At 47.6% G+C, this 15119-nt stretch overlaps 28 non-coding genes and 25 pseudogenes across 28 annotated transcripts; all 53 read right to left on the minus strand.

The window, feature by feature from the left end:
- Positions 1-265: 265 nt before the first annotated feature.
- LOC138457773 (5S ribosomal RNA) lies at positions 266-374 on the minus strand (annotated as a pseudogene).
- A 106-nt stretch (positions 375-480) lies between these two features.
- On the minus strand, positions 481-589 carry LOC138456356 (5S ribosomal RNA; annotated as a pseudogene).
- Positions 590-695: 106 nt separating this feature from the next.
- LOC138462969 (5S ribosomal RNA) lies at positions 696-814 on the minus strand. The gene has a single exon (XR_011265556.1). It is a non-coding gene; the product is annotated as a 5S ribosomal RNA (ribosomal RNA).
- A 105-nt stretch (positions 815-919) lies between these two features.
- On the minus strand, positions 920-1028 carry LOC138456539 (5S ribosomal RNA; annotated as a pseudogene).
- A 463-nt stretch (positions 1029-1491) lies between these two features.
- Positions 1492-1600, minus strand: LOC138458050 (5S ribosomal RNA; annotated as a pseudogene).
- A 106-nt stretch (positions 1601-1706) lies between these two features.
- On the minus strand, positions 1707-1815 carry LOC138457834 (5S ribosomal RNA; annotated as a pseudogene).
- Positions 1816-1921: 106 nt separating this feature from the next.
- Positions 1922-2040, minus strand: LOC138461827 (5S ribosomal RNA). The gene has a single exon (XR_011264434.1). It is a non-coding gene; the product is annotated as a 5S ribosomal RNA (ribosomal RNA).
- A 106-nt stretch (positions 2041-2146) lies between these two features.
- LOC138455440 (5S ribosomal RNA) lies at positions 2147-2265 on the minus strand. The gene has a single exon (XR_011261998.1). It is a non-coding gene; the product is annotated as a 5S ribosomal RNA (ribosomal RNA).
- A 106-nt stretch (positions 2266-2371) lies between these two features.
- On the minus strand, positions 2372-2490 carry LOC138464962 (5S ribosomal RNA). Its single transcript, XR_011267537.1, has one exon. It is a non-coding gene; the product is annotated as a 5S ribosomal RNA (ribosomal RNA).
- Positions 2491-2953: 463 nt separating this feature from the next.
- Positions 2954-3062, minus strand: LOC138458942 (5S ribosomal RNA; annotated as a pseudogene).
- A 106-nt stretch (positions 3063-3168) lies between these two features.
- On the minus strand, positions 3169-3277 carry LOC138457964 (5S ribosomal RNA; annotated as a pseudogene).
- A 106-nt stretch (positions 3278-3383) lies between these two features.
- On the minus strand, positions 3384-3502 carry LOC138460529 (5S ribosomal RNA). The gene has a single exon (XR_011263214.1). It is a non-coding gene; the product is annotated as a 5S ribosomal RNA (ribosomal RNA).
- Positions 3503-3608: 106 nt separating this feature from the next.
- On the minus strand, positions 3609-3717 carry LOC138457755 (5S ribosomal RNA; annotated as a pseudogene).
- Positions 3718-3823: 106 nt separating this feature from the next.
- Positions 3824-3942, minus strand: LOC138462641 (5S ribosomal RNA). The gene has a single exon (XR_011265235.1). It is a non-coding gene; the product is annotated as a 5S ribosomal RNA (ribosomal RNA).
- A 463-nt stretch (positions 3943-4405) lies between these two features.
- Positions 4406-4514, minus strand: LOC138457074 (5S ribosomal RNA; annotated as a pseudogene).
- Positions 4515-4620: 106 nt separating this feature from the next.
- Positions 4621-4729, minus strand: LOC138458870 (5S ribosomal RNA; annotated as a pseudogene).
- Positions 4730-4835: 106 nt separating this feature from the next.
- On the minus strand, positions 4836-4954 carry LOC138460530 (5S ribosomal RNA). The gene has a single exon (XR_011263215.1). It is a non-coding gene; the product is annotated as a 5S ribosomal RNA (ribosomal RNA).
- Positions 4955-5060: 106 nt separating this feature from the next.
- LOC138458951 (5S ribosomal RNA) lies at positions 5061-5179 on the minus strand. The gene has a single exon (XR_011262508.1). It is a non-coding gene; the product is annotated as a 5S ribosomal RNA (ribosomal RNA).
- Positions 5180-5285: 106 nt separating this feature from the next.
- On the minus strand, positions 5286-5404 carry LOC138454062 (5S ribosomal RNA). Its single transcript, XR_011260755.1, has one exon. It is a non-coding gene; the product is annotated as a 5S ribosomal RNA (ribosomal RNA).
- Positions 5405-5510: 106 nt separating this feature from the next.
- Positions 5511-5619, minus strand: LOC138458716 (5S ribosomal RNA; annotated as a pseudogene).
- A 106-nt stretch (positions 5620-5725) lies between these two features.
- LOC138455452 (5S ribosomal RNA) lies at positions 5726-5844 on the minus strand. Its single transcript, XR_011261999.1, has one exon. It is a non-coding gene; the product is annotated as a 5S ribosomal RNA (ribosomal RNA).
- A 106-nt stretch (positions 5845-5950) lies between these two features.
- On the minus strand, positions 5951-6069 carry LOC138461471 (5S ribosomal RNA). The gene has a single exon (XR_011264086.1). It is a non-coding gene; the product is annotated as a 5S ribosomal RNA (ribosomal RNA).
- A 463-nt stretch (positions 6070-6532) lies between these two features.
- On the minus strand, positions 6533-6641 carry LOC138458943 (5S ribosomal RNA; annotated as a pseudogene).
- Positions 6642-6747: 106 nt separating this feature from the next.
- Positions 6748-6856, minus strand: LOC138457965 (5S ribosomal RNA; annotated as a pseudogene).
- Positions 6857-6962: 106 nt separating this feature from the next.
- LOC138460531 (5S ribosomal RNA) lies at positions 6963-7081 on the minus strand. Its single transcript, XR_011263216.1, has one exon. It is a non-coding gene; the product is annotated as a 5S ribosomal RNA (ribosomal RNA).
- A 106-nt stretch (positions 7082-7187) lies between these two features.
- On the minus strand, positions 7188-7296 carry LOC138457756 (5S ribosomal RNA; annotated as a pseudogene).
- A 106-nt stretch (positions 7297-7402) lies between these two features.
- Positions 7403-7521, minus strand: LOC138462642 (5S ribosomal RNA). Its single transcript, XR_011265236.1, has one exon. It is a non-coding gene; the product is annotated as a 5S ribosomal RNA (ribosomal RNA).
- Positions 7522-7984: 463 nt separating this feature from the next.
- Positions 7985-8093, minus strand: LOC138457075 (5S ribosomal RNA; annotated as a pseudogene).
- Positions 8094-8199: 106 nt separating this feature from the next.
- Positions 8200-8308, minus strand: LOC138458871 (5S ribosomal RNA; annotated as a pseudogene).
- Positions 8309-8414: 106 nt separating this feature from the next.
- On the minus strand, positions 8415-8533 carry LOC138461892 (5S ribosomal RNA). The gene has a single exon (XR_011264497.1). It is a non-coding gene; the product is annotated as a 5S ribosomal RNA (ribosomal RNA).
- Positions 8534-8639: 106 nt separating this feature from the next.
- On the minus strand, positions 8640-8758 carry LOC138458963 (5S ribosomal RNA). Its single transcript, XR_011262510.1, has one exon. It is a non-coding gene; the product is annotated as a 5S ribosomal RNA (ribosomal RNA).
- A 106-nt stretch (positions 8759-8864) lies between these two features.
- On the minus strand, positions 8865-8983 carry LOC138463531 (5S ribosomal RNA). The gene has a single exon (XR_011266118.1). It is a non-coding gene; the product is annotated as a 5S ribosomal RNA (ribosomal RNA).
- Positions 8984-9089: 106 nt separating this feature from the next.
- Positions 9090-9198, minus strand: LOC138458717 (5S ribosomal RNA; annotated as a pseudogene).
- A 106-nt stretch (positions 9199-9304) lies between these two features.
- Positions 9305-9423, minus strand: LOC138455463 (5S ribosomal RNA). The gene has a single exon (XR_011262000.1). It is a non-coding gene; the product is annotated as a 5S ribosomal RNA (ribosomal RNA).
- A 106-nt stretch (positions 9424-9529) lies between these two features.
- LOC138461472 (5S ribosomal RNA) lies at positions 9530-9648 on the minus strand. Its single transcript, XR_011264087.1, has one exon. It is a non-coding gene; the product is annotated as a 5S ribosomal RNA (ribosomal RNA).
- A 463-nt stretch (positions 9649-10111) lies between these two features.
- LOC138459624 (5S ribosomal RNA) lies at positions 10112-10215 on the minus strand (annotated as a pseudogene).
- Positions 10216-10321: 106 nt separating this feature from the next.
- LOC138462165 (5S ribosomal RNA) lies at positions 10322-10440 on the minus strand. The gene has a single exon (XR_011264768.1). It is a non-coding gene; the product is annotated as a 5S ribosomal RNA (ribosomal RNA).
- A 106-nt stretch (positions 10441-10546) lies between these two features.
- On the minus strand, positions 10547-10665 carry LOC138461156 (5S ribosomal RNA). Its single transcript, XR_011263790.1, has one exon. It is a non-coding gene; the product is annotated as a 5S ribosomal RNA (ribosomal RNA).
- Positions 10666-10771: 106 nt separating this feature from the next.
- Positions 10772-10890, minus strand: LOC138458353 (5S ribosomal RNA). Its single transcript, XR_011262400.1, has one exon. It is a non-coding gene; the product is annotated as a 5S ribosomal RNA (ribosomal RNA).
- Positions 10891-11353: 463 nt separating this feature from the next.
- On the minus strand, positions 11354-11462 carry LOC138458052 (5S ribosomal RNA; annotated as a pseudogene).
- A 106-nt stretch (positions 11463-11568) lies between these two features.
- Positions 11569-11677, minus strand: LOC138457553 (5S ribosomal RNA; annotated as a pseudogene).
- A 106-nt stretch (positions 11678-11783) lies between these two features.
- On the minus strand, positions 11784-11902 carry LOC138461828 (5S ribosomal RNA). Its single transcript, XR_011264435.1, has one exon. It is a non-coding gene; the product is annotated as a 5S ribosomal RNA (ribosomal RNA).
- A 106-nt stretch (positions 11903-12008) lies between these two features.
- Positions 12009-12127, minus strand: LOC138455474 (5S ribosomal RNA). The gene has a single exon (XR_011262001.1). It is a non-coding gene; the product is annotated as a 5S ribosomal RNA (ribosomal RNA).
- Positions 12128-12233: 106 nt separating this feature from the next.
- On the minus strand, positions 12234-12352 carry LOC138464963 (5S ribosomal RNA). The gene has a single exon (XR_011267538.1). It is a non-coding gene; the product is annotated as a 5S ribosomal RNA (ribosomal RNA).
- A 463-nt stretch (positions 12353-12815) lies between these two features.
- LOC138458945 (5S ribosomal RNA) lies at positions 12816-12924 on the minus strand (annotated as a pseudogene).
- Positions 12925-13030: 106 nt separating this feature from the next.
- On the minus strand, positions 13031-13139 carry LOC138457966 (5S ribosomal RNA; annotated as a pseudogene).
- Positions 13140-13245: 106 nt separating this feature from the next.
- Positions 13246-13364, minus strand: LOC138462426 (5S ribosomal RNA). Its single transcript, XR_011265023.1, has one exon. It is a non-coding gene; the product is annotated as a 5S ribosomal RNA (ribosomal RNA).
- A 106-nt stretch (positions 13365-13470) lies between these two features.
- Positions 13471-13579, minus strand: LOC138457757 (5S ribosomal RNA; annotated as a pseudogene).
- A 106-nt stretch (positions 13580-13685) lies between these two features.
- On the minus strand, positions 13686-13804 carry LOC138462643 (5S ribosomal RNA). Its single transcript, XR_011265238.1, has one exon. It is a non-coding gene; the product is annotated as a 5S ribosomal RNA (ribosomal RNA).
- A 463-nt stretch (positions 13805-14267) lies between these two features.
- Positions 14268-14376, minus strand: LOC138457076 (5S ribosomal RNA; annotated as a pseudogene).
- Positions 14377-14482: 106 nt separating this feature from the next.
- Positions 14483-14591, minus strand: LOC138458212 (5S ribosomal RNA; annotated as a pseudogene).
- Positions 14592-14697: 106 nt separating this feature from the next.
- Positions 14698-14816, minus strand: LOC138464946 (5S ribosomal RNA). The gene has a single exon (XR_011267522.1). It is a non-coding gene; the product is annotated as a 5S ribosomal RNA (ribosomal RNA).
- Positions 14817-14922: 106 nt separating this feature from the next.
- On the minus strand, positions 14923-15041 carry LOC138453875 (5S ribosomal RNA). Its single transcript, XR_011260577.1, has one exon. It is a non-coding gene; the product is annotated as a 5S ribosomal RNA (ribosomal RNA).
- Positions 15042-15119: the final 78 nt, after the last annotated feature.

Raw genomic sequence — 15119 nt, forward strand, 5'->3', positions numbered from 1 at the left:
GTGGAGAGAACAATCAACACAATAATGGTTTTCTTTCATGCCTCTTGAAGGACTCAATATTCTCTGTACTGCATTACATGTGAAAGTCGATTTATTACCCATGAACACACTACCTGTATGCTAATTCTATGTAAAAAGGTAGCTCCAGCCCTCATGATGTTGTCCAACATTTCCGCTATAAAACGGGATACAATTATTTTGGAAACATACCAAATTTGAAAAATAATTGAGAAGTTGCGCAATTACTAATCATGGAGCACAAAAAAGCCTACAGCACCTGGTATTCCCAGGCAGTCTCCCATCCAGGTACTAACTAGGCCCGTCCCTGCTTAGCTTCCGAGATCGGGCGCATTCAGTGTGGTGTGGCCGTAGGCTCTGGGCCTAGTGAGTTTTGTACTTTTAAGCATCTAGTCGGCTAGACCTTGCAGTTTTGAAAGGCAATTGTGAAATGGCTCACTTCCTGAACTTGGAGCACAAAAAAGCCTACAGCACCTGGTATTCCCAGGCGGTCTCCCATCCAGGTACTAACGAGGCCCTACACTGCTTAGCTTCCGAGATCAGGCGCATTCAGTGTGGTGTGGCCGTAGGCTCTGGGCCTTGTGAGTTTTGTACTTTTAAGCATCTAGTCGGCTAGACCTTGCAGTTTTGAAAGGCAATTGTGAAATGGCTCACTTCCTGAACTTGGAGTACAAAAAAGCCTACAGCACCTGGTATTCCCAGGCGGTCTCCCATCCAGGTACTAACTAGGCCCGACACTGCTTAGCTTCTAAGATCAGACGAGATCAGGCGCATTCAGTGTGGTGTGGCCGTAGGCTCTGGGCAAGTGAGTTTTGTACTTTTAAGCATCTAGTCGGCTAGACCTTGCAGTTTTAAAAGGCAATTGAGAAAGGGCTCACTTCCTGAACTTGGAGCACAAAAAAGCCTACAGCACCTGGTATTCCCAGGCGGTCTCCCATCCAGGTACTAACTAGGCCTGACACTGCTTAACTTCCGAGATCAGGTGCATTCAGTGTGGTGTGGCCATAGGCTCTAGGAATGCTAAGAATATTACTCTTATGCATTTGCATTTAGTAAGCTAAGCCATGCAGCCACTTGCAACATGATACCACGCTCATCGCTCGATCAGGCTCGATCAGGCGAGATATATAAGACTGGTGGGCCCATTCAGGACTCCTATGTCTGGTAGGATAACTTTAATTCATCCATCCTGTGTCTGTTGCAGGGAGGTGGCGAGAACAATCAACACAATAATGGTTTTCTTTCATGCCTCTTGAAGGACTCAATATTCTCTGTACTGCATTACATGTGAAAGTCGATTTATTACCCATGAACACACTACCTGTATGCTAATTCTATGTAAAAAGGTAGCTCCAGCCCTCATGATGTTGTCCAACATTTCCGCTATAAAACGGTATACAATTATTTTGGAAACATACCAAATTTGAAAAATAATTGAGAAGTTGCGCAATTACTAATCATGGAGCACAAAAAAGCCTACAGCACCTGGTATTCCCAGGCAGTCTCCCATCCAGGTACTAACTAGGCCCGACCCTGCTTAGCTTCCGAGATCAGGCGCATTCAGTGTGGTGTGGCCGTAGGCTCTGGGCCTAGTGAGTTTTGTACTTTTAAGCATCTAGTCGGCTAGACCTTGCAGTTTTGAAAGGCAATTGTGAAATGGCTCACTTCCTGAACTTGGAGCACAGAAAAGCCTACAGCACCTGGTATTCCCAGGTGGTCTCCCATCCAGGTACTAACGAGGCCCGACACTGCTTAGCTTCCGAGATCAGACGCATTCAGTGTGGTGTGGCCGTAGGCTCTGGGCCTTGTGAGTTTTGTACTTTTAAGCATCTAGTCGGCTAGACCTTACAGTTTTGAAAGGCAATTGTGAAATGGCTCACTTCCTGAACTTGGAGCACAAAAAAGCCTACAGCACCTGGTATTCCCAGGTGGTCTCCCATCCAGGTACTAACGAGGCCCGACACTGCTTAGCTTCCGAGATCAGACGAGATCGGGCGCATTCAGTGTGGTGTGGCCGTAGGCTCTGGGCCTTGTGAGTTTTGTACTTTTAAGCATCTAGTCGGCTAGACCTTGCAGTTTTGAAAGGCAATTGAGAAATGGCTCACTTCCTGAACTTGGAGTACAAAAAAGCCTACAGCACCTGGTATTCCCAGGCGGTCTCCCATCCAGGTACTAACTAGGCCCGACACTGCTTAGCTTCTGAGATCAGACGAGATCAGGCGCATTCAGTGTGGTGTGGCCGTAGGCTCTGGGCCTAGTGAGTTTTGTACTTTTAAGCATCTAGTCGGCTAGACCTTGCAGTTTTAAAAGGCAATTGAGAAAGGGCTCACTTCCTGAACTTGGAGCACAAAAAAGCCTACAGCACCTGGTATTCCCAGGCGGTCTCCCATCCAGGAACTAACTAGGCCTGACACTGCTTAACTTCCGAGATCAGACGAGATCGGGTGCATTCAGTGTGGTGTGGCCGTAGGCTCTAGGAATGCTAAGAATATTACTCTTATGCATTTGCATTTAGTAAGCTAAGCCATGCAGCCACTTGCAACATGATACCACGCTCATCGCTCGATCAGGCTCGATCAGGCGAGATATATAAGACTGGTGGGCCCATTCAGGACTCCTATGTCTGGTAGGATAACTTTAATTCATCCATCCTGTGTCTGTTGCAGGGAGGTGGAGAGAACAATCAACACAATAATGGTTTTCTTTCATGCCTCTTGAAGGACTCAATATTCTCTGTACTGCATTACATGTGAAAGTCGATTTATTACCCATGAACACACTACCTGTCTGCTAATTCTATGTAAAAAGGTAGCTCCAGCCCTCATGATGTTGTCCAACATTTCCGCTATAAAACGGGATACAATTATTTTGGAAACATACCAAATTTGAAAAATAATTGAGAAGTTGCGCAATTACTAATCATGGAGCACAAAAAAGCCTACAGCACCTGGTATTCCCAGGCAGTCTCCCATCCAGGTACTAACTAGGCACGACCCTGCTTAGCTTCCGAGATCGGGCGCATTCAGTGTGGTGTGGCCGTAGGCTCTGGGCCTAGTGAGTTTTGTACTTTTAAGCATCTAGTCGGCTAGACCTTGCAGTTTTGAAAGGCAATTGTGAAATGGCTCACTTCCTGAACTTGGAGCACAAAAAAGCCTACAGCACCTGGTATTCCCAGGCGGTCTCCCATCCAGGTACTAACGAGGCCCGACACTGCTTAGCTTCCGAGATCAGACGCATTCAGTGTGGTGTGGCCGTAGGCTCTGGGCCTTGTGAGTTTTGTACTTTTAAGCATCTAGTCTGCTAGACCTTGCAGTTTTGAATGGCAATTGTGAAATGGCTCACTTCCTGAACTTGGAGCACAAAAAAGCCTACAGCACCTGGTATTCCCAGGTGGTCTCCCATCCAGGTACTAACTAGGCCCGACACTGCTTAGCTTCCGAGATCAGACGAGATCGGGCGCAATCAGTGTGGTGTGGCCGTAGGCTCTGGGCCTAGTGAGTTTTGTACTTTTAAGCATCTAGTCAGCTAGACCTTGCAGTTTTGAAAGGCAATTGAGAAATGGCTCACTTCCTGAACTTGGAGCACAAAAAAGCCTACAGCACCTGGTATTCCCAGGCGGTCTCCCATCCAGGTACTAACGAGGCCCGACACTGCTTAGCTTCCGAGATTGGGCGCATTCAGTGTGGTGTGGCCGTAGGCTCTGGGCCTTGTGAGTTTTGTACTTTTAAGCATCTAGTCGGCTAGACCTTGCAGTTTTAAAAGGCAATTGAGAAAGGGCTCACTTCCTGAACTTGGAGCACAAAAAAGCCTACAGCACCTGGTATTCCCAGGCGGTCTCCCATCCAGGTACTAACTAGGCCTGACACTGCTTAACTTCCGAGATCAGACGAGATCGGGTGCATTCAGTGTGGTGTGGCCATAGGCTCTAGGAATGCTAAGAATATTACTCTTATGCATTTGCATTTAGTAAGCTAAGCCATGCAGCCACTTGCAACATGATACCACGCTCATCGCTCGATCAGGCTCGATCAGGCGAGATATATAAGACTGGTGGGCCCATTCAGGACTCCTATGTCTGGTAGGATAACTTTAATTCATCCATCCTGTGTCTGTTGCAGGGAGGTGGAGAGAACAATCAACACAATAATGGTTTTCTTTCATGCCTCTTGAAGGACTCAATATTCTCTGTACTGCATTACATGTGAAAGTCGATTTATTACCCATGAACACACTACCTGTATGCTAATTCTATGTAAAAAGGTAGCTCCAGCCCTCATGATGTTGTCCAACATTTCCGCTATAAAACGGTATACAATTATTTTGGAAACATACCAAATTTGAAAAATAATTGAGAAGTTGCGCAATTACTAATCATGGAGCACAAAAAAGCCTACAGCACCTGGTATTCCCAGGCAGTCTCCCATCCAGGTACTAACTAGGCCCGACCCTGCTTAGCTTCCGAGATCGGGCGCATTCAGTGTGGTGTGGCCGTAGGCTCTGGGCCTAGTGAGTTTTGTACTTTTAAGCATCTAGTCGGCTAGACCTTGCAGTTTTGAAAGGCAATTGTGAAATGGCTCACTTCCTGAACTTGGAGCACAAAAAAGCCTACAGCACCTGGTATTCCCAGGCAGTCTCCCATCCAGGTACTAACGAGGCCCGACACTGCTTAGCTTCCGAGATCAGACGCATTCAGTGTGGTGTGGCCGTAGGCTCTGGGCCTTGTGAGTTTTGTACTTTTAAGCATCTAGTCGGCTAGACCTTGCAGTTTTGAAAGGCAATTGTGAAATGGCTCACTTCCTGAACTTGGAGCACAAAAAAGCCTACAGCACCTGGTATTCCCAGGTGGTCTCCCATCCAGGTACTAACTAGGCCCGACACTGCTTAGCTTCCGAGATCAGACGAGATCGGGCGCAATCAGTGTGGTGTGGCCGTAGGCTCTGGGCCTAGTGAGTTTTGTACTTTTAAGCATCTAGTCAGCTAGACCTTGCAGTTTTGAAAGGCAATTGAGAAATGGCTCACTTCCTGAACTTGGAGCACAAAAAAGCCTACAGCACCTGGTATTCCCAGGCGGTCTCCCATCCAGGTACTAACGAGGCCCGACACTGCTTAGCTTCCGAGATCAGACGAGATCGGGTGCATTCAGTGTGGTGTGGCCGTAGGCTCTGGGCCTTGTGAGTTTTGTACTTTTAAGCATCTAGTCGGCTAGACCTTGCAGTTTTGAAAGGCAATTGTGAAATGGCTCACTTCCTGAACTTGGAGCACAAAAAAGCCTACAGCACCTGGTATTCCCAGGTGGTTTCCCATCCAGGTACTAACGAGGCCCGACACTGCTTAGCTTCCGAGATCAGACGAGATCGGGCACAATCAGTGTGGTGTGGCCGTAGGCTCTGGGCCTAGTGAGTTTTGTACTTTTAAGCATCTAGTCAGCTAGACCTTGCAGTTTTGAAAGGCAATTGAGAAATGGCTCACTTCCTGAACTTGGAGCACAAAAAAGCCTACAGCACCTGTTATTCCCAGGCGGTCTCCCATCCAGGTACTAACGAGGCCCGACACTGCTTAGCTTCCGAGATCAGACGCATTCAGTGTGGTGTGGCCGTAGGCTCTGGGCCTTGTGAGTTTTGTACTTTTAAGCATCTAGTCGGCTAGACCTTGCAGTTTTGAAAGGCAATTGAGAAATGGCTCACTTCCTGAACTTGGAGTACAAAAAAGCCTACAGCACCTGGTATTCCCAGGCGGTCTCCCATCCAGGTACTAACTAGGCCCGACACTGCTTAGCTTCTGAGATCAGACGAGATCAGGCGCATTCAGTGTGGTGTGGCCGTAGGCTCTGGGCCCAGTGAGTTTTGTACTTTTAAGCATCTAGTGGGCTAGACCTTGCAGTTTTAAAAGGCAATTGAGAAAGGGCTCACTTCCTGAACTTGGAGCACAAAAAAGCCTACAGCACCTGGTATTCCCAGGCGGTCTCCCATCCAGGTACTAACTAGGCCTGACACTGCTTAACTTCCGAGATCAGACGAGATCGGGTGCATTCAGTGTGGTGTGGCCGTAGGCTCTAGGAATGCTAAGAATATTACTCTTATGCATTTGCATTTAGTAAGCTAAGCCATGCAGCCACTTGCAACATGATACCACGCTCATCGCTCGATCAGGCTCGATCAGGCGAGATATATAAGACTGGTGGGCCCATTCAGGACTCCTATGTCTGGTAGGATAACTTTAATTCATCCATCCTGTGTCTGTTGCAGGGAGGTGGAGAGAACAATCAACACAATAATGGGTTTCTTTCATGCCTCTTGAAGGACTCAATATTCTCTGTACTGCATTACATGTGAAAGTCGATTTATTACCCATGAACACACTACCTGTCTGCTAATTCTATGTAAAAAGGTAGCTCCAGCCCTCATGATGTTGTCCAACATTTCCGCTATAAAACGGGATACAATTATTTTGGAAACATACCAAATTTGAAAAATAATTGAGAAGTTGCGCAATTACTAATCATGGAGCACAAAAAAGCCTACAGCACCTGGTATTCCCAGGCAGTCTCCCATCCAGGTACTAACTAGGCACGACCCTGCTTAGCTTCCGAGATCGGGCGCATTCAGTGTGGTGTGGCCGTAGGCTCTGGGCCTAGTGAGTTTTGTACTTTTAAGCATCTAGTCGGCTAGACCTTGCAGTTTTGAAAGGCAATTGTGAAATGGCTCACTTCCTGAACTTGGAGCACAAAAAAGCCTACAGCACCTGGTATTCCCAGGCGGTCTCCCATCCAGGTACTAACGAGGCCCGACACTGCTTAGCTTCCGAGATCAGACGCATTCAGTGTGGTGTGGCCGTAGGCTCTGGGCCTTGTGAGTTTTGTACTTTTAAGCATCTAGTCGGCTAGACCTTGCAGTTTTGAATGGCAATTGTGAAATGGCTCACTTCCTGAACTTGGAGCACAAAAAAGCCTACAGCACCTGGTATTCCCAGGTGGTCTCCCATCCAGGTACTAACTAGGCCCGACACTGCTTAGCTTCCGAGATCAGACGAGATCGGGCGCAATCAGTGTGGTGTGGCCGTAGGCTCTGGGCCTAGTGAGTTTTGTACTTTTAAGCATCTAGTCAGCTAGACCTTGCAGTTTTGAAAGGCAATTGAGAAATGGCTCACTTCCTGAACTTGGAGCACAAAAAAGCCTACAGCACCTGGTATTCCCAGGCGGTCTCCCATCCAGGTACTAACGAGGCCCGACACTGCTTAGCTTCCGAGATTGGGCGCATTCAGTGTGGTGTGGCCGTAGGCTCTGGGCCTTGTGAGTTTTGTACTTTTAAGCATCTAGTCGGCTAGACCTTGCAGTTTTAAAAGGCAATTGAGAAAGGGCTCACTTCCTGAACTTGGAGCACAAAAAAGCCTACAGCACCTGGTATTCCCAGGCGGTCTCCCATCCAGGTACTAACTAGGCCTGACACTGCTTAACTTCCGAGATCAGACGAGATCGGGTGCATTCAGTGTGGTGTGGCCATAGGCTCTAGGAATGCTAAGAATATTACTCTTATGCATTTGCATTTAGTAAGCTAAGCCATGCAGCCACTTGCAACATGATACCACGCTCATCGCTCGATCAGGCTCGATCAGGCGAGATATATAAGACTGGTGGGCCCATTCAGGACTCCTATGTCTGGTAGGATAACTTTAATTCATCCATCCTGTGTCTGTTGCAGGGAGGTGGAGAGAACAATCAACACAATAATGGTTTTCTTTCATGCCTCTTGAAGGACTCAATATTCTCTGTACTGCATTACATGTGAAAGTCGATTTATTACCCATGAACACACTACCTGTATGCTAATTCTATGTAAAAAGGTAGCTCCAGCCCTCATGATGTTGTCCAACATTTCCGCTATAAAACGGTATACAATTATTTTGGAAACATACCAAATTTGAAAAATAATTGAGAAGTTGCGCAATTACTAATCATGGAGCACAAAAAAGCCTACAGCACCTGGTATTCCCAGGCAGTCTCCCATCCAGGTACTAACTAGGCCCGACCCTGCTTAGCTTCCGAGATCGGGCGCATTCAGTGTGGTGTGGCCGTAGGCTCTGGGCCTAGTGAGTTTTGTACTTTTAAGCATCTAGTCGGCTAGACCTTGCAGTTTTGAAAGGCAATTGTGAAATGGCTCACTTCCTGAACTTGGAGCACAAAAAAGCCTACAGCACCTGGTATTCCCAGGCAGTCTCCCATCCAGGTACTAACGAGGCCCGACACTGCTTAGCTTCCGAGATCAGACGCATTCAGTGTGGTGTGGCCGTAGGCTCTGGGCCTTGTGAGTTTTGTACTTTTAAGCATCTAGTCGGCTAGACCTTGCAGTTTTGAAAGGCAATTGTGAAATGGCTCACTTCCTGAACTTGGAGCACAAAAAAGCCTACAGCACCTGGTATTCCCAGGTGGTCTCCCATCCAGGTACTAACTAGGCCCGACACTGCTTAGCTTCCGAGATCAGACGAGATCGGGCGCAATCAGTGTGGTGTGGCCATAGGCTCTGGGCCTAGTGAGTTTTGTACTTTTAAGCATCTAGTCAGCTAGACCTTGCAGTTTTGAAAGGCAATTGAGAAATTGCTCACTTCCTGAACTTGGAGCACAAAAAAGCCTACAGCACCTGGTATTCCCAGGCGGTCTCCCATCCAGGTACTAACGAGGCCCGACACTGCTTAGCTTCCGAGATCAGACGAGATCGGGTGCATTCAGTGTGGTGTGGCCGTAGGCTCTGGGCCTTGTGAGTTTTGTACTTTTAAGCATCTAGTCGGCTAGACCTTGCAGTTTTGAAAGGCAATTGTGAAATGGCTCACTTCCTGAACTTGGAGCACAAAAAAGCCTACAGCACCTGGTATTCCCAGGTGGTTTCCCATCCAGGTACTAACTAGGCCCGACACTGCTTAGCTTCCGAGATCAGACGAGATCGGGCACAATCAGTGTGGTGTGGCCGTAGGCTCTGGGCCTAGTGAGTTTTGTACTTTTAAGCATCTAGTCAGCTAGACCTTGCAGTTTTGAAAGGCAATTGAGAAATGGCTCACTTCCTGAACTTGGAGCACAAAAAAGCCTACAGCACCTGTTATTCCCAGGCGGTCTCCCATCCAGGTACTAACGAGGCCCGACACTGCTTAGCTTCCGAGATCAGACGCATTCAGTGTGGTGTGGCCGTAGGCTCTGGGCCTTGTGAGTTTTGTACTTTTAAGCATCTAGTCGGCTAGACCTTGCAGTTTTGAAAGGCAATTGAGAAATGGCTCACTTCCTGAACTTGGAGTACAAAAAAGCCTACAGCACCTGGTATTCCCAGGCGGTCTCCCATCCAGGTACTAACTAGGCCCGACACTGCTTAGCTTCTGAGATCAGACGAGATCAGGCGCATTCAGTGTGGTGTGGCCGTAGGCTCTGGGCCCAGTGAGTTTTGTACTTTTAAGCATCTAGTGGGCTAGACCTTGCAGTTTTAAAAGGCAATTGAGAAAGGGCTCACTTCCTGAACTTGGAGCACAAAAAAGCCTACAGCACCTGGTATTCCCAGGCGGTCTCCCATCCAGGTACTAACTAGGCCTGACACTGCTTAACTTCCGAGATCAGACGAGATCGGGTGCATTCAGTGTGGTGTGGCCGTAGGCTCTAGGAATGCTAAGAATATTACTCTTATGCATTTGCATTTAGTAAGCTAAGCCATGCAGCCACTTGCAACATGATACCACGCTCATCGCTCGATCAGGCTCGATCAGGCGAGATATATAAGACTGGTGGGCCCATTCAGGACTCCTATGTCTGGTAGGATAACTTTAATTCATCCATCCTGTGTCTGTTGCAGGGAGGTGGAGAGAACAATCAACACAATAATGGGTTTCTTTCATGCCTCTTGAAGGACTCAATATTCTCTGTACTGCATTACATGTGAAAGTCGATTTATTACCCATGAACACACTACCTGTATGCTAATTCTATGTAAAAAGGTAGCTCCAGCCCTCATGATGTTGTCCAACATTTCCGCTATAAAACGGGATACAATTATTTTGGAAACATACCAAATTTGAAAAATAATTGAGAAGTTGCGCAATTACTAATCATGGAGCACAAAAAAGCCTACAGCACCTGGTATTCCCAGGCAGTCTCCCATCCAGGTACTAACTAGGCCCGACCCTGCTTAGCTTCCTGGGCGCATTCAGTGTGGTGTGGCCGTAGGCTCTGGGCCTAGTGAGTTTTGTACTTTTAAGCATCTAGTCGGCTAGACCTTGCAGTTTTGAAAGGCAATTGTGAAATGGCTCACTTCCTGAACTTGGAGCACAAAAAAGCCTACAGCACCTGGTATTCCCAGGCGGTCTCCCATCCAGGTACTAACGAGGCCCGACACTGCTTAGCTTCCGAGATCAGACGAGATCGGGCGCATTCAGTGTGGTGTGGCCGTAGGCTCTGGGCCTTGTGAGTTTTGTACTTTTAAGCATCTAGTCGGCTAGACCTTGCAGTTTTGAAAGGCAATTGAGAAATGGCTCACTTCCTGAACTTGGAGTACAAAAAAGCCTACAGCACCTGGTATTCCCAGGCGGTCTCCCATCCAGGTACTAACTAGGCCCGACACTGCTTAGCTTCTGAGATCAAACGAGATCAGGCGCATTCAGTGTGGTGTGGCCGTAGGCTCTGGGCCTAGTGAGTTTTGTACTTTTAAGCATCTAGTCGGCTAGACCTTGCAGTTTTGAAAGGCAATTGAGAAAGGGCTCACTTCCTGAACTTGGAGCACAAAAAAGCCTACAGCACCTGGTATTCCCAGGCGGTCTCCCATCCAGGTACTAACTAGGCCTAACACTGCTTAACTTCCGAGATCAGACGAGATCGGGTGCATTCAGTGTGGTGTGGCCGTAGGCTCTAGGAATGCTAAGAATATTACTCTTATGCATTTGCATTTAGTAAGCTAAGCCATGCAGCCACTTGCAACATGATACCACGCTCATCGCTCGATCAGGCTCGATCAGGCGAGATATATAAGACTGGTGGGCCCATTCAGGACTCCTATGTCTGGTAGGATAACTTTAATTCATCCATCCTGTGTCTGTTGCAGGGAGGTGGCGAGAACAATCAACACAATAATGGTTTTCTTTCATGCCTCTTGAAGGACTCAATATTCTCTGTACTGCATTACATGTGAAAGTCGATTTATTACCCATGAACACACTACCTGTATGCTAATTCTATGTAAAAAGGTAGCTCCAGCCCTCATGATGTTGTCCAACATTTCCGCTATAAAACGGTATACAATTATTTTGGAAACATACCAAATTTGAAAAATAATTGAGAAGTTGCGCAATTACTAATCATGGAGCACAAAAAAGCCTACAGCACCTGGTATTCCCAGGCAGTCTCCCATCCAGGTACTAACTAGGCCCGACCCTGCTTAGCTTCCGAGATCAGGCGCATTCAGTGTGGTGTGGCCGTAGGCTCTGGGCCTAGTGAGTTTTGTACTTTTAAGCATCTAGTCGGCTAGACCTTGCAGTTTTGAAAGGCAATTGTGAAATGGCTCACTTCCTGAACTTGGAGCACAGAAAAGCCTACAGCACCTGGTATTCCCAGGTGGTCTCCCATCCAGGTACTAACGAGGCCCAACACTGCTTAGCTTCCGAGATCAGACGCATTCAGTGTGGTGTGGCCGTAGGCTCTGGGCCTTGTGAGTTTTGTACTTTTAAGCATCTAGTCGGCTAGACCTTACAGTTTTGAAAGGCAATTGTGAAATGGCTCACTTCCTGAACTTGGAGCACAAAAAAGCCTACAGCACCTGGTATTCCCAGGTGGTCTCCCATCCAGGTACTAACGAGGCCCGACACTGCTTAGCTTCCGAGATCAGACGAGATCGGGCGCATTCAGTGTGGTGTGGCCGTAGGCTCTGGGCCTTGTGAGTTTTGTACTTTTAAGCATCTAGTCGGCTAGACCTTGCAGTTTTGAAAGGCAATTGAGAAATGGCTCACTTCCTGAACTTGGAGTACAAAAAAGCCTACAGCACCTGGTATTCCCAGGCGGTCTCCCATCCAGGTACTAACTAGGCCCGACACTGCTTAGCTTCTGAGATCAGACGAGATCAGGCGCATTCAGTGTGGTGTGGCCGTAGGCTCTGGGCCTAGTGAGTTTTGTACTTTTAAGCATCTAGTCGGCTAGACCTTGCAGTTTTAAAAGGCAATTGAGAAAGGGCTCACTTCCTGAACTTGGAGCACAAAAAAGCCTACAGCACCTGGTATTCCCAGGCGGTCTCCCATCCAGGAACTAACTAGGCCTGACACTGCTTAACTTCCGAGATCAGACGAGATCGGGTGCATTCAGTGTGGTGTGGCCGTAGGCTCTAGGAATGCTAAGAATATTACTCTTATGCATTTGCATTTAGTAAGCTAAGCCATGCAGCCACTTGCAACATGATACCACGCTCATCGCTCGATCAGGCTCGATCAGGCGAGATATATAAGACTGGTGGGCCCATTCAGGACTCCTATGTCTGGTAGGATAACTTTAATTCATCCATCCTGTGTCTGTTGCAGGGAGGTGGAGAGAACAATCAACACAATAATGGTTTTCTTTCATGCCTCTTGAAGGACTCAATATTCTCTGTACTGCATTACATGTGAAAGTCGATTTATTACCCATGAACACACTACCTGTCTGCTAATTCTATGTAAAAAGGTAGCTCCAGCCCTCATGATGTTGTCCAACATTTCCGCTATAAAACGGGATACAATTATTTTGGAAACATACCAAATTTGAAAAATAATTGAGAAGTTGCGCAATTACTAATCATGGAGCACAAAAAAGCCTACAGCACCTGGTATTCCCAGGCAGTCTCCCATCCAGGTACTAACTAGGCACGACCCTGCTTAGCTTCCGAGATCGGGCGCATTCAGTGTGGTGTGGCCGTAGGCTCTGGGCCTAGTGAGTTTTGTACTTTTAAGCATCTAGTCGGCTAGACCTTGCAGTTTTGAAAGGCAATTGTGAAATGGCTCACTTCCTGAACTTGGAGCACAAAAAAGCCTACAGCACCTGGTATTCCCAGGCGGTCTCCCATCCAGGTACTAACGAGGCCCGACACTGCTTAGCTTCCGAGATCAGACGCATTCAGTGTGGTGTGGCCGTAGGCTCTGGGCCTTGTGAGTTTTGTACTTTTAAGCATCTAGTCGGCTAGACCTTGCAGTTTTGAATGGCAATTGTGAAATGGCTCACTTCCTGAACTTGGAGCACAAAAAAGCCTACAGCACCTGGTATTCCCAGGTGGTCTCCCATCCAGGTACTAACTAGGCCCGACACTGTTTAGCTTCCGAGATCAGACGAGATCGGGCGCAATCAGTGTGGTGTGGCCGTAGGCTCTGGGCCTAGTGAGTTTTGTACTTTTAAGCATCTAGTCAGCTAGACCTTGCAGTTTTGAAAGGCAATTGAGAAATGGCTCACTTCCTGAACTTGGAGCACAAAAAAGCCTACAGCACCTGGTATTCCCAGGCGGTCTCCCATCCAGGTACTAACGAGGCCCGACACTGCTTAGCTTCCGAGATTGGGCGCATTCAGTGTGGTGTGGCCGTAGGCTCTGGGCCTTGTGAGTTTTGTACTTTTAAGCATCTAGTCGGCTAGACCTTGCAGTTTTAAAAGGCAATTGAGAAAGGGCTCACTTCCTGAACTTGGAGCACAAAAAAGCCTACAGCACCTGGTATTCCCAGGCGGTCTCCCATCCAGGTACTAACTAGGCCTGACACTGCTTAACTTCCGAGATCAGACGAGATCGGGTGCATTCAGTGTGGTGTGGCCATAGGCTCTAGGAATGCTAAGAATATTACTCTTATGCATTTGCATTTAGTAAGCTAAGCCATGCAGCCACTTGCAACATGATACCACGCTCATCGCTCGATCAGGCTCGATCAGGCGAGATATATAAGACTGGTGGGCCCATTCAGGACTCCTATGTCTGGTAGGATAACTTTAATTCATCCATCCTGTGTCTGTTGCAGGGAGGTGGAGAGAACAATCAACACAATAATGGTTTTCTTTCATGCCTCTTGAAGGACTCAATATTCTCTGTACTGCATTACATGTGAAAGTCGATTTATTACCCATGAACACACTACCTGTATGCTAATTCTATGTAAAAAGGTAGCTCCAGCCCTCATGATGTTGTCCAACATTTCCGCTATAAAACGGTATACAATTATTTTGGAAACATACCAAATTTGAAAAATAATTGAGAAGTTGCGCAATTACTAATCATGGAGCACAAAAAAGCCTACAGCACCTGGTATTCCCAGGCAGTCTCCCATCCAGGTACTAACTAGGCCCGACCCTGCTTAGCTTCCGAGATCGGGCGCATTCAGTGTGGTGTGGCCGTAGGCTCTGGGCCTAGTGAGTTTTGTACTTTTAAGCATCTAGTCGGCTAGACCTTGCAGTTTTGAAAGGCAATTGTGAAATGGCTCACTTCCTGAACTTGGAGCACAAAAAAGCCTACAGCACCTGGTATTCCCAGGCAGTCTCCCATCCAGGTACTAACGAGGCCCGACACTGCTTAGCTTCTGAGATCAGACGCATTCAGTGTGGTGTGGCCGTAGGCTCTGGGCCTTGTGAGTTTTGTACTTTTAAGCATCTAGTCGGCTAGACCTTGCAGTTTTGAAAGGCAATTGTGAAATGGCTCACTTCCTGAACTTGGAGCACAAAAAAGCCTACAGCACCTGGTATTCCCAGGTGGTCTCCCATCCAGGTACTAACTAGGCCCGACACTGCTTAGATTCCGAGATCAGACGAGATCGGGCGCAATCAGTGTGGTGTGGCCGTAGGCTCTGGGGCTAGTGAGTTTTGTACTTTTAAGCATCTAGTCAGCTAGACCTTGCAGTTTTGAAAGGCAATTGAGAAATGGCTCACTTCCTGAACTTGGAGCACAAAAAAGCCTACAGCACCTGGTATTCCCAGGCGGTCTCCCATCCAGGTACTAACGAGGCCCGACACTGCTTAGCTTCCGAGATCAGAGAAGATCGGGTGCATTCAGTGTGGTGTGGCCGTAGGCTCTGGGCCTTGTGAGTTTTGTACTTTTAAGCATCTAGTCGGCTAGACCTTGCAGTTTTGAAAGGCAATTGTGAAATGG

The sequence above is a fragment of the Ambystoma mexicanum genome, chromosome 4p, assembly GCF_040938575.1.
Source record: "Ambystoma mexicanum isolate Mex_15411 chromosome 4p, UKY_AmexF1_1, whole genome shotgun sequence".
Lineage (NCBI taxonomy): Eukaryota > Metazoa > Chordata > Amphibia > Caudata > Ambystomatidae > Ambystoma > Ambystoma mexicanum.